We start from the raw sequence: 14416 nt of genomic DNA, 5'->3' as shown, positions 1-14416 counted from the left end.
AATGTTATGAACTGAAAAGAATTCTATTCTAGACATTAAGGCTCTAAAAAGAAAATCTTCATTCCTATATTTGGTTACTACTCACTGGCTATCATTATATCGTTATCATTTACACAATGCAAAATATTACCACAGTTTAAAGCTTGCCACTCCCCCAAAATATATACTACTACTACTACCTTTACTACTACTACTACTACTACTGCTGCTGCTGCTGCTACCACCACTACTGCTTCAACTATACTACTACTACTACTACTACTACTACTACTACTACTACTACTACTATTGTACTACTATTGGCTACTGCTTCTTCTATTAGTAATACTACTACTACTACTACTACTACTACTACTACTACTACTACTACTACTACTACTACTACTACTACTACTACTACTACTACTACTTCTACTACTAGTACTACTACTACTATTACTACCACCACTACTACTACTACTATTACTACTACTACTACTACTACTAATAATAATAATTATACTAATACTATTACCTCTGCTTCTGCTACTACTACTATACTACTACTACTACTACTACTGCTACTACTACTACTACTGATAATGATATTGCTTTCACTACTACTTCTACTACTACGACTTCCACTGTCACTACTATACTTTTACTTCGTCTACTATTTAGCTTTTTCTTTAGTTATTTTGTATAACAACTGAATTTAAGTCTTTGTTGTGTATGTTACTTAAATTTTAACATGTATTTAACCATGATTTAACACTCATATTGAACACGATATATCCGTATGTTTTTATCTAATATGATATACAAATCACCTTACTGCCCTCGTAATATTTTGTGCCAACAAAAGCAAGCCGTGGTGAAGATGATGCGTATCATGGTTCTAATAAACATCACCGTGGTCAACGTCGGCGTAGGTACCATAACGATGATGACAGCGATGACGAAAGCCGTGGAGATAATGATCATCGAACTCGTCGGCATGGTTATGCTGGGGATCACGGCTCAAAAGGGAAACATCGAAGGCGACATCGCAGAATATATTCCGAGAGCGATGGCGACGATGTTTACGATGATAGTATTAATTCATTACTAACACGACATCCAATTTCATGCTACTGCTCATATTATCCTAACTAATGTCATTAACTGTACCTAACTAACCACTTCAAATAACAACAAGTATAGTAGTCCGGCAGCCCAGGAGGTTTATTCAACCGAAAGCCGGACAAGCAAATTACCCCATAGCTGGATGGCATGGACCCTGAAGTTTACAAAAATGCATTGCTGCCGGGTTCTATCCGTGGTCTTCCTTCCGAAATGACGTAATATATGACGTCACTACAAAATTTTCACCATTTTTTTGACATTCTACACATAGCATGAAGTCAAGGGGAAATATCTCAGCCAAATCATGCTTGTTTTGTATGAAACTTTCAAAATATATTGTTCAGATAGTGCACAAGAGATATGCAAAATTTCACGAACAGAAATTATTGTTTACATATGCAAATTACGTAATGAAATTTGCATATCATTAGTGTGGGAGATTTCTTGCATAAAAAATTGTCGAAAATCGAATCAGAAATTCATTTTCTTTTTTAATGTACTTTATTTAATATATTTCCTCTCAAGCATAATATCATTCTCTTTATCTATATCTCTACTTTTAGAAAATATATGCCAGTAATTGGAAATGACATTATAGACTGTGATTTCAGCCCCCTTTTCAATATGATGCGCACATAGAAATCATGCGTTTTTGGCCTATTTTTATCATATAGCTGAGGTGTGCGAACGATATGCCTACTTTATTGATGTTTCCTGCATTTTGCATGATATTAAATCTTCCAAACAACATATTTTCATCTTAATTATGTCTCTGCTAATAAATAAATTACTTCAGCAAAGATTGATTGCCCACTGGGCAGTCTATAGGCTACGTTTTCAGCCTAGTTTTCAACAACGAACCTATACCATGTATGACTGCATCGTTGTAGTCAAGTCGGAAAAGGGGGTTCCTGTCTACCGTCAAAATATTTTTCACTCAACGTTTTTGTATTTGCCTGAAGTGTCTAGTTAATGAATCTTGATGTTCTCTTTGCAAAATCGTGTCCAACGGGGTTCAAAATTGATATCTTTTGCGGCCCTCTTGAACTTTTTTTAATGAAAATCAATTATTTGTCAGAGTCTGACAATGGGACAATCTTAAATAAATACGCATTTCAGTATGATTTGGATAGTAGAAATCGGTTGAAATTGTTTTCTGTAATAATATATTTTGAAGAAAAAAAACAAGAATGTATAAATATAATTGAACCAAGATAATCATGTGCATTGACATCTATCTGTTTTATCTTGCATCGCATTTGTTGATGTGCCTAACAAAGTCATGTAACGTGCTTAGCGATCGATATAAAGGTATGTATTACTTGTATCATGTGTATGAGGGTAAAAGGCATTTTCTACACAAAGCAACTTTTATAATAATGAAATCTCTTGAAAAAGATAGAGGATCGAGGCATTGCTCTGCGTTTTCATTTTGCATGCAATTACTTTCGGGCACCTTAAAGCATAGTCCCACAAGAGCCAGTAGAAGGTTACATACCACACCCTTATCCGTAGCTTGACTATTATGATATCGTGCTTTTTGGATATGTATGTATTTTTTTCTTTTAAATCACTTAGAGACAAAAGAGTAGGTTTTTCTCTATCAGCTACATATAAAGAAGTTAGGACATAGCAAAGCCTACCCCTCAGGGGGCTGCCAAAGTCACCCAATCCTTTTTTGTATTTTGCCAATTTCTCGGAAAATTCGTCATTTTGGAGAACCATTGAGGCAAGAGGTGTTTCTGCCTTGCAGTAAGCACATAAAGATGGCAAAGTATGATCTTCTTTATCAGTTACATATAAAGATGTGGTAGCACAATGAAGCCTTCCCCCTTCAGGGGCTGCCGAACTCTTCCAACTTTTACGTCTATTTTCCCTCTTTATTGGAAAAATTGCAGTGTTTGAGCCCCCATCCAGGCAAAAGGTCATTTCTGCTATATAGTTATGCTAGTTTTGATTTTGGAAACCACTTGGAAATAAAATAATAGGCTTTTTTTCTATCAGCTACATAAAAAAGAGTAAAAAGAGTGCTGGCATATCGACTTCTTCCTTCTTCAGAGGCTCCAAGATTGGCAGATTTTCCCATATATTGGAAAAAATATGGAAAAGGGGTGGGTGACTTTGGGAACCCACAGAGGGGATAGGCTTTGCTGTGCAACCACTTTTTAGCAGCAGGTAGAAGAAAGCCTACTCATTTAATTCCACGTAGTTTCAAAAGAATAAAACTGGCTTTATTATATAGCAGAAACATTTTTTGCCTCAATGGGGGCTCGAAAATAGCATTTTCCCATAAATAGGTAAAATATGGAAAAGGGGTGGGGGATTTCGGCGACCCCCTAAGGGCATATGCTCCAATATGCCAACACTTCTTTAGATGTAGCAGATAGAGGAAACTCTACTCTTTCGTCTCCATATAGTTTAAAAACAATAAAAATTTGCCTTACAACATAGCAGCAACACTTTTTGCCTCAATGGGGGCTCGAAAATAGCATTTTCCCATAAATAGGTAAAACATGGAAAAGGGGTAGGTGATTTCGACGCTCCCTTAAGGGGGTATGCTTCAATATGCTAGCACTTGTTTATATGTAGCAGATAGAGGAAACTCTACTCTTTTATCTCCATGGAGTTTCAAAAGAATGAAAGTGGCTTTATTCCATATCAGAAACGTTTTTGCCTCAATCGGGGCTCCAAAATAGCATATTTTCCCATTAATGGGCAAAATACGTAAAAGGGGCGGATAACTTCAGCAGTCCCAAGAGGGGGTAGGCTTTGATGTATCAGCACTCCTTTATATGTAGCAGATAGAGGAAACTCTAGCCTTTCGTCTCCATATAGTTTAAAAACAATAAAGGTGGCCTTACTACATGGCAGCAACACTTTTTGCCTCAATGGGGGCTCGAAAATAGCAAATTTCCCCATAAATAGGTAAAATATGAAAAAGGGGTGGGTGATTTCGACGCTACCTTAAGGGGGTATGCTTCAATATACTAGCACTTTTTTATATGTAGCAGATAGAGGAAACTCTACTCTTTTATCTCCATGGAGTTTCAAAAGAATTAAAGTGGCTTTATTCCATATCAGAAACGTTTTTGCCTAAATCGGGGCTCCAAAATAGCATATTTTCCCATTAATGGGCAAAATACGTAAAAGGGGCGGATAACTTCAGCAGTACCCAAAGGGGGTAGGCTTTGCTGTATCAGCACTCCTTTATATGTAGCAGATAGAGGAAACTCTACTCTTTCGTCTCCATATAGTTTAAAAATAATAAAGGTGGCCTTACTACATAGCAGCAACACTTTTTGGCTCAATGGGGGCTCGAAAATAGCACATTTTCCCATAAATAGGTGAAATATGAAAAAGGGGTGGGTGATTTCGACGCTCCCTTAAGGGGGTATGCTTCAATATGCTAGCACTTTTGTATATGTAGCAGATAGAGGAAACTCTACTCTTTTATCTCCATGGAGTTTCAAAAGAATGAAAGTGGCTTTATTCCATATCAAAAACGTTTCTCAATCGGGGCTCCAGATTAGCATATTTTCCCGTAAATGGATAAAATACGTAAAAAGGGTGGGTAACTTTGGCAGTCCCCAGAGGGGATAGGCTTTGCTGTACCAGCACTTCTTTATATGTAGCAGATAGAGAAAACTCTACTCTTTTATCCCTAAGTGGTTAAACAACAGTAAAAGTGCCTTTACTGCAAAGCAGAAACGTCTTTTCCCTTCAATGGGGCTCCAAAAATGTAGAATTTTCCAAGAAATGGGCAAAATACGAAAAAAGGATGGGGGACTCCGGCGGTCCCATAAGGGGGGGGGGGGGGGGGGTAGGCTTTGCTGCGCCCTCATTTCTTTATAATGTAGCTGATAGACAAAGTTTTATACTGTCACAGAGGTTGCTTTTTGGTGTCATTTTATCGCAATATCGAGTAATATATGGTATTTGCCCTTTAACTAAGCAAATTTAGACATACATACTGTCATGAAGCGTTTCAGTATTATCGGTATATTATGTCCTCTTTCGTGTCGAATGCTGATATTGTGCAATAGTTGTTGATGTTAATGATTGAACAGATAGATATCAATGCACATGCAAATTTTTGACCAAAATCATGGCAATTTCGGGATGAATTTTATTTCAAAATATATTAGCTGTCCAGAAAACGAATTTAATCGATTTCTACTATCCGAATCATAATGAAATGCGTATTCATTTAAGATTGTCCCATTGTCACACTCTGTGCAAAAAATATGAAAATAATTACTTTTCATTAAAAAAAAACCAAGAGGGCCGCCAAAGATATCAATATTGAACCCCGTTGGACACGATTTTGCAAAGGGAAGATCAAGATTCATTAACTAAATACAAAATCGTTGAGTGAAAAATATATTATGATGGTGCAAAGGAACTCCCATTTCCTACTCGACTACAATAATGCAGTCATACATGGTATAGGTTCATTGTTGAAAACTGGGCTGAAAACGAAGCCTATAGACTGCCCAGTGGGCAATCAATCTTTGCTGAAATCATTTATTTATCAGCAGAGATATAGTGGAGATGAAAATATGTTGTTTGGAAGATTAAATATTATGCAAAATGCAGAAAACATCAATAAAGTATGCATATCGTTCGCACACCTCAGCTATATGGTGAAAATAGGCCAAAAACGCACGATTTCTATGTGCGCATCATATTAAAAAGGGGGCTGAAATCACAGTTTATAATGTTATTTCCAATTACTGGCTTATATTTTCTAAAAGTAGAGATATAGATAAAGAGAATGATATTATGCTTGAGAGGAAATATATTAAATAAAGTACATTAAAAGAGAAAATAAATTTCTGATTCGATTTTCGACAATTTTTTATGCAAGAAATCTCCCAAACTAATAATATGCAAATTTCATTACGTAATTTGCATATGTAAACAATAATTTCTGTTCGTGAAATTTTGCATATCTCTTGTGCACTATCTGAACAATATATTTTGAAAGTTTCATACAAAACAAGCATGATTTGGCTGAGATATTTCCCTTGACTTCATGCTATGTGTAGAATGTCAAAAAAATGGTGAAAATTTTGTAGTGACGTCATATATTACGTCATTTCGGAAGGAAGACCACGGATAGAACCCGGCAGCAATGCATTTTTGTAAACTTCAGGGTCCATGCCATCCAGCTATGGGGTCATTTGCTTGTCCGGCTTTCGGTTGAATAAACCTCCTGGGCTGCCGGACTATAGTGATAGTGTAGGAAAATGGACTATTTTGTTGCTCTTTGAATTGTTTGTACCTGTATTTGCTAAGTGCGCATGTTTTTTACTAAACGAGCATGCTAATTATCGTCTTTGACATTTTGGGTTACCGCACATGCAAATTAGTTAGTCTGAAAGAGATTTTGGTTTGTACGCATGCAAATTAAGTTGTGTATGTAAATTAAGATACTGCCCTCGTGGAATGCGTGTGATGTGCTGTGGCATTGGGCGTTGACACAGACACACGAGTTCGAGCCAAGGTCGTTAACAGACGTAGCACGGTGCAATGTCCAAGATTGCGACTCGCTTGCGAAGTTTGAGTGTCTTAATTCAAAGCAGTATTAGTGAGACAGTGACTCTGCTCTGCAGTGAGATTGGTACCTCTTAGACGGTTGCTCAGTGGGTGTGTTGTCTTCGAGCCCTTGGGTTTTTTTTGTATTGTCACTTTGTATATACTACGAGCTACGTACAACTACAGCCGAGACTAACGGCAATGAAATAAATAACAGAACTTCACTCATCACGTATTTCTGGTCTTCATTGTTGTACTCTGGCCCTGTACTGCGACAAATGGCGACGAGGATGGGATGGCAGACAGATGGGATGACAGCTGGAATGACAGATGGGATGGCAGCGACGAGAGTGACTACGACGAAAACCCCTCGTGCTGTGAATGACGCCACACCATGATAGGACTGGACTGGTAACTGAAAACACCCATGATGAGAATTCGCTCTATAGACTGTTTTGGTGATTGGACTTTGAGGAGCTACAGCATTTTGTGAACTGAGTTGAAATGGTGCCAACCATTTTGGTAACGGTAATGGTAACATGGTAAAGTTTATTGTTTATTGTTACATATGTTGTACTGCTGTAGAATACACTAAGTTGTAACTGACCTTTTTCCTCCTAGTAATACTTTTTTAACAGCCTTTGTAACGATGGCAGAACCAATGACTGAAATGTTGCAAACACTTACTTCTGTGTTACAAGGATTGAATATACAGAAAGCACCACCACCTGTGAAACTTAGCAAGTACAAGGGCACTCCCCAAGTCACTGGTGATCTTTCGTTGCAGGAGTGGCTTGACAATTTCGAAAGTTATGCACGACATTACAGTTTGGAAGGAAGTGCAAAGGCACAGTCCCTGATTGATCATTTGGCGGGAGCCGCTAAGGAAGAAATCTTATGCAGAGATGAAAGTGTAAGGGAAGATAGTGATAAACTTATTGAAATTCTGAAATCTTTGTTTGGAGCAGTAGAGACTGTCCAATCACTCACAGGAGAATTTCACAACAGAAAGCAGTTGGGCACTGAAAGTTTACTTGATTATAGTAGGGTGTTAATGCGCATATATAATAAGATGGAGAAAGCTGCAACGTCAACAGAGAGAAGAGCCCTTGAACAGTTGCGGGACTCATCTCTTAAAGAAAGGTTTGTAACCGGGACCAATCAAGTATGGATGCAGAGAGAGCTGCGGAGAATAGAAATTGCTGCAAAGAACAAATCTTTCATAGAAATGAGGGAAGATGTTTTGGAGTTCTTCCGTGGCCAAGAGACAAGAAAGGTTGCTGTACATGAAGCAATTGCTGATACAACAGAGATCCATGTTGCAACTACCAAGAAGGTGAATGTTGATTTACAAGGAGAAATAAAGTCTTTGAAAGATAATGTGGCTCTACTTCAGAGAAGTGTTGAAGCTCTGGTGAAAGAAAGAAGAAATGGTTCTACATCCTATTCTCAGAAAGGTACTACATCCTCTTCTCAGAAGGTAACCAGGTGTTTCAACTGTGGGAAAACTGATCACAAGAGAAATCAGTGCCAAGAAGAAACACTATGTTTTGCTTGTAAAGGACGTGGACATATCAGCAAAAATTGTCCTCAACGATCTAACTCAGAGACGCCGCAGTCTGCAATCCCTGGCTCGAACTCGTGTCCTCCTACTTCGTCTATACCCCGCCCTGCGGCAAATAGAGGCATTATGGACTCGCAACACATATCCCCAGAGTTTCTTGAAAAATTCGATGCTCCATGTCCTAAAGGTACAGTGACCATTGCAGGTGTAGATGTGGGATGCATATTTGACACTGGTGCTGAGTCTTCGATTATCCCCTCTTCAGTGTACCATGAACGTCTAAAAGAGAATCTGAGCCAACTTCAGCAAGAACCAGGTGTATTCCTTAATGTTGTTGGTATTGGAGGCATAGAAGTGCCTATTGAAGGATTTATTGAAGTTCCGGTTCAGATAAATGGACGAACATGGCCAGGAGGATTCTTAGTGGTAGAAGATAGAGCTTGCAGTGATACCCAGTCTGATTACCCAATACTAGTTGGAAGCAATATTCTTTACAAGATGTATAGATCTTTATTCGGAGAAGAAGTAGATCTCCACTTTCAGGTACTGAGAGATGCTATTAATTCTGGGAAGAATGGAAACTTCTCCAATCCTGTGAAGACCGGGAAAATGGAAATTCTTCCTCCCTACACCATTCGTCGAGTAGTGTGTCAGGTAGAAAGTAAAGCATTAAGTCCTGGTACTGAAGTCTTGGTGAGAGAAGTCGATCTGCCTATGTCTGTCGCGACCACAGAAGGATGTCAAGAGGTGAAAGGAGATACAGTAGAATTGTTGATGACGAATCATTCAGCAAAAGAGATCCAACTACCACCAGATTTACATGTTGCTGAGGCTTTGATCATGGAAAGAAAGCCAGAGATCCGCCTTGATCTTCAGGATCATAAATTGAGAGTAGCTGTATGTGATGTGGTGACTGAGAAAAGTCAAGTACAGAAAGATGGGAAAGAAGGATCAACTTCTGAGACAACTATTCCAATACAACCCCCTGGAGTAAAGTTAGATGGATTGAGCAGAGAACAGGAGGAGAAAATTCGGGAACTCCTTCATAAACATGAGGATGTTTTCTCAGCTGGAGCATTCGATCTTGGTGAATGTAGTGTAGTGCCACACCATATCCAACTAAATGGTGACTCAGCTGTTAGGCTTCCATACAGGAGGATACCACCAGCCTTGATATCGGAAGTGAGGAATGCCTTGCAAGAGATGTTAGAGAGAGGTATCATAAGGCCATCCAAAAGTCCTTATGCAAGTCCAGTAGTGTTAGTTCGCAAGAAGGACGGATCACTAAGACTATGCATCGATTATAGGAAGGTCAATGCTCAGACGATCAAGGACTCCTTCCCACTCCCAAGAATCGAAGAAGCACTTGATGCATTAAGAGGCGCGAAGTACTTTACTTCGATGGATCTAGCACATGGCTATTTCCAGGTCGTCATGGATCCAACTTCCATAGATGTGACTGCTTTCAGAGTTCCTTGGGGATTATACGAATTCACAAGAATGCCTCAAGGATTGGTGAACAGTCCGAGTACTTTCCAACGAACAATGGAATATATTTTGGGAGACCTGAACTTGAATCAGATCATATTGTACTTAGACGACATACTGGTGTTTTCTTCAACCTTTGAACAACACTTAGAGAGATTGGATCTAGTACTAACCAGATTGGCAGAGAATGGACTAAAAGTGAAAGGCAAGAAATGTCACTTTGTCCAACAGGAAGTAGAATATCTCGGACATGTCGTGACCAGTGAAGGAGTAAGAGTGGACCCTGGAAAGGTAGAGAAGATTCGAACATGGCCACGACCCCAGAATGGGAAAGAAGTGAGTTCGTTTTTGGGTCTAGCATCGTATTATAGACGCTTCATTGATGGGTTTTCCAAGATAGCTGCTCCCTTACATCAAGTTGCTGAGAAAGGAAAAGGAAGCAAGACTAAGTTTGTTTGGAATCAAGCACAAGAAGAGGCCTTTGAGATATTGAAGTCACAACTAACTTGTACTCCAGTCTTAGCATACCCCAAATTCGATGAAGAATTCATCGTTGAGATAGATGCATCCAAGAGAGGTTTAGGTGCCTGTTTATCACAGAAGGGAGAAGATGGCAAAGTACATCCTATAGCTTTTGCCAGCAGAAGTTTACGAGGATCAGAGAGAAATTACCCAGACTTCAGCAGTTTCAAGATAGAGCTATTGGCACTGAAGTGGGCAGTTGCAGAAAAGTTTGCTCCTTACCTCATGAGTTCACACTGTATCATTTTGACTGATCATAACCCATTAGCCCATTTGTCTACTGCTAAACTTGGTGCTACAGAGTCGAGATGGGTTGCACAGTTGGCCCCTTTTAGCTTTGAAGTGAGATACAGGACTGGAAGAAGTAATAAATGTGCGGATGCACTAAGTAGGAGACCCAATGACATGCCACAGGAAGAAGTTACTGCAACTATCAACAATGTATTGGACTCTGTAGAGATACCGGAATCAAGTAATAGGACGTTACCTGATGATCAGAAGATAGCAGTTAGAGTACTTTCTGATGCAACTGCATCATTTACCATGCCTTCCTATAGTTATGAGGAATTGGCTAAACTACAGAAGGAAGACGAAGATTTGAAAGAAGTCTGGCACTGTTGGGAAAATGAATGTCAGTCTGGAAAAGAGAATAACACTCAATCAACAAGTCTACAGGGATGGTTACGGGAGTACAATAAATTTCGAGAGTTTCATGGTGTACTTTACCGAGAGATCGATGATCCAGCCCTAGGCAAAATTCAACAAGTACTCGTCCCTCGAGTTTTAAGAGAGACCATGCTTGAACTGACACATGATAGATGGGGACATCAAGGAATTGATAGGACTCTAAATCTTTTGAGAGAAAGATGTTTCTGGCCCGGAATGACACGTGAGGCACGAAGTTATATCAAGAAGTGTTTTAGATGCATCACTTCGAAGGTGCCTATGCCTACGATCTATCCCCCACAACGACATTTGCTTGCTTTTAGACCTCAAGAAATAATTGCAGTAGATTTCTTGAAACTTGATAGAGGTAGGGGAGGATTCGAGGATGTATTAGTCATAACAGATGTCTTTAGCAAGTACTGTCAAGCTGTACCATGCAGGGATCAAAGTGCTTTAACAGTAGCGAAAGTACTTCGAGATGCCTGGTTTACCCGATATGGAGTACCTTCAAGAATTCATTCCGACCAGGGACGGTCGTTTGAGAATGCTATCGTGACAGAAATGTGCAAGCTATACAAGATACAGAAATCAAGGACGACGGCTTATCATCCCTCAGGAAATGGTCAATGCGAAAGGTTTAATAAGACCCTATGTAACCTCTTGAGATCATTAGACCTAAAAGACAGGAAGAGATGGCCAGAGTTGATTCACCATATGGTGTATGTATACAATACCACCCCTCATCGAATTACGAGAGTGACACCTCATTTCTTGATGTTTGGTCGTCGACCCACATTGCCAATAGATCATTTATTGAATAATCTACATTCAGACTGGAATGAAGACTACACGCAAACACAACAGAAGCTAGTGGAGAAGGCGTACAAGATAGTATGTGATCGACAGAGAGATATAGCAAGAAAAGAAGAAGAAAGACAGCAAAATAGAGTAAGCGAGATACCTACCTTGGATGTCGGAGAGAGAGTCCTGTTGAAAAGAGAAGCATTCACAGGAAGACACAAACTTAAAGACAAATTTGATGATTTACCCTATGTTATAATTGCCAAGAATAAGGAAGGAGACTTGTTCCAGATTCGGCCAGCATTTGGTGGTCGTACTCAGTGGGTAAATCGACGCCGCTTGATAGCTGACCCCCGCTCACAGGACGATGGTTTAGGAGATGTCCTGCCTTGTATAGACGAAGAAGGATGTAGGGACAATGACATGGATGCCGTCGGGAATCCCTATGATGACGACGATGATGTCGATAGCGATGATGATGATGACGATGGGGAAGAGGTCGGTTATCTATTGTCATGGAAAGACTTGAATAGGCAACAAAAAGAACGGTCAGATGATGTAGAGCAAGTAAGACCTCTGCCTAGACGATCAGCTAGAACAACCAAAGGGATTAATCGAAATCCAGGTCGTCGACCGGCTTCTGCGGTCACAGGACTACCTATCTGAATTGTGATTGTTTAATTTTACTTGAACTCAGAGCTTGAATTCATAGTTTTACTATTCTTTTCCCTTTTTTCTTTATCTCTTTTCTAACTATAGACATTGAATTTAATAGCATTATACAATTCTGAGTGCACTGTACATTTTTATCTTGGTGTGATCATAAACTAGTAAAGAATATCACATTTCAATCTTGATTGTATAACTTTGAAACAAGCGGGGAAGGTATCCCACAAAACGTTTAAAAAAAAAAAAAAAAAAAAAAAAGATTTTTCTTTGAAAAAAAATGACAAGTTTGGTCATTGGAAGTGTTTTTAAAGAGTTGGATCAAAACAATTTATCCATTAATTGAGAAACATACATTTCCATGAATGTTTATTTTGGATGTTTTATGTTTTGGATTATAGAAAAGTAATTGAGTACAGTTTACTGCACAGATGTACTTTTTTCCACATTTTATATATAAAATAATTGTAGGTAGATGAAGTGAATTATGTACTTTCGAGACGAAAGTTTCCAAGCGGGGAAATTGTAGGAAAATGGACTATTTTGTTGCTCTTTGAATTGTTTGTACCTGTATTTGCTAAGTGCGCATGTTTTTTACTAAACGAGCATGCTAATTATCGTCTTTGACATTTTGGGTTACCGCACATGCAAATTAGTTAGTCTGAAAGAGATTTTGGTTTGTACGCATGCAAATTAAGTTGTGTATGTAAATTAAGATACTGCCCTCGTGGAATGCGTGTGATGTGCTGTGGCATTGGGCGTTGACACAGACACACGAGTTCGAGCCAAGGTCGTTAACAGACGTAGCACGGTGCAATGTCCAAGATTGCGACTCGCTTGCGAAGTTTGAGTGTCTTAATTCAAAGCAGTATTAGTGAGACAGTGACTCTGCTCTGCAGTGAGATTGGTACCTCTTAGACGGTTGCTCAGTGGGTGTGTTGTCTTCGAGCCCTTGGGGTTTTTTTGTATTGTCACTTTGTATATACTACGAGCTACGTACAACTACAGCCGAGACTAACGGCAATGAAATAAATAACAGAACTTCACTCATCACGTATTTCTGGTCTTCATTGTTGTACTCTGGCCCTGTACTGCGACAATAGCGACAAATTGTGACCCTTCTCGTAAAACATAATAATTGATTTTGAGATGAGTTCTTAATATTAAACTATTTTTTTATAATTTAAGGGGAATGAAATCTTTGGAACAAGTAGGCGTGTGTCGAAACATAAAAATCAAAGAATATGAACAAAGAAAGATTGAGAAAAATCGGATAAATAATGAGAAAGTTATGATCATTTGAATATTGCAAACACTAATGCTATAGAGATCTTCACATTGGCAAAGCGACAAGGATGTGATGCACTGAACTATAATACGTATTTCTAGTTCAGTGGTGTGATGTCACATGTGAACAACTTTCCCTTTGATGGACTATAAAATACCCTCAAAATGTCTCTTTTTGTTTTTTCTTATGGTGATACAAACTCTTTATCCATGATGTATTCTTTCAAAATCTGTATTACATGCCCTCCTATAGATAGAACACATGATCTACGGATAGATGTAGTAAAAGAGGCAATTTAAGTGAAATATATACTAAATTAATGGGGAGAGTTGTTCACAAGTGACATCACACATCTTTGTCGCATTGCCAATTTGAGGACCAACATAGCATTAGTGATCGCAATATTCAAATGCTCATAACTTTATCAATATTCAAATGCTCATAAATTTGTCCGTTTTTTTTCAAACTTTCGTTGATCTGTTTCTTTCTGTTTTCACACAAGCTATCTTGTTCCAAAGGTTTCATTTTCCTTTAAGTTGATTGAGGATTTGATCTTCTTATTACATTTCATTTCTTGAAAGATGAAATACATTTAACGTTTTCTTACATACCATGATTCAGGGGTTGGATCCAGGATTTTCCAAAGGGGGAGCACATTTTCCGAGGAAAATTTGACAAGCATAAAAAAAGAGGTTTTCAAAAGTCATTTCGTTCACGGAAAATTTGAAAAGCAAAAAAAAAAGGTCCTCGCTTTCAAAAAAAGGGGGGGGCGCACTTCA

The sequence above is a fragment of the Lytechinus pictus genome, chromosome 3 (assembly GCF_037042905.1).
Source record: "Lytechinus pictus isolate F3 Inbred chromosome 3, Lp3.0, whole genome shotgun sequence".
Lineage (NCBI taxonomy): Eukaryota > Metazoa > Echinodermata > Echinoidea > Temnopleuroida > Toxopneustidae > Lytechinus > Lytechinus pictus.
Note: the sequence above shows the minus strand (reverse complement) of the source record.